Raw genomic sequence first — 721 nt, 5'->3', positions numbered from 1 at the left:
CCGTCCTGCAGCAGCAGCGCACTGATAGCGAGGCGCATGCGGGTAATGTGTCAGCTGCACCACCGGCTCCAGCACCTCACGCAGTGCTGCTGCAGCCGCCTCGCGCTCCGCCACCGCCTCGCGTGCTGCTGCCTGCCTCCCACACCCGGCGAAGGGCGCGCGCCGGAACTCACACACCAACCGCCCCGCCGCCCGGATCCGCTGCTGCGGCCGCCTCGCGCGGGCCCCAGGCGGCGCACAGCACCTTGGTGCCGCTCGCCAGCTCCACGTAGGCTGAGCCCTCGGCCTGGCTCAGCAGCCCCATGCACGTGAACAGCGGCCGCAAGGCGCACGGGTCCCACACCTCCTCCTCCTCCTCCTCTTCCTCCTCGGCCGCCGCCGCTGCCCACACCTCCGGCAGCTGCGACTCCTCGGGGCCCTGCAGGCGGGGGTGATCCAGCGGCATCCTCCGGCTGGCCACCCCGCGAGGAAAGCAGGGAAAGAGGGAGGGAGGGAGGGAGGAGCCCGGCCCGGCCCCCAAGCACAGCCAGCGGTGCACGCGGCAGGCGGCCTTTATTAGCCGAGTTGAATCCCCCCCCYMGTGCCCCCMTCCTCACCTCACTAAGATCTGCAATCTCCTTCTGCACATCCTTGTTGGGCGCTGCCTGCACTTTCACTTTGGCATCCAGGTCAGACAGCAATTTCTTGAGGCTGTCTACTTTCCTRAGGGCCTAGCAGAATA

The 721-nt window shown here is 68.8% G+C and overlaps 1 pseudogene; it reads right to left on the bottom strand.

Moving 5' to 3' along the window:
- Window positions 1–5: 5 nt before the first annotated feature.
- LOC146599823 (exosome complex component MTR3-like) lies at window positions 6–462 on the bottom strand (annotated as a pseudogene).
- Window positions 463–721: the final 259 nt, after the last annotated feature.

Source organism: Rhea americana, unplaced genomic scaffold (genome assembly GCF_003343005.1).
Source record: "Rhea americana isolate MKP2758 unplaced genomic scaffold, rheAme1 scaffold_1318, whole genome shotgun sequence".
Lineage (NCBI taxonomy): Eukaryota > Metazoa > Chordata > Aves > Rheiformes > Rheidae > Rhea > Rhea americana.
This window is presented reverse-complemented; position numbering and strand designations above follow the sequence as displayed.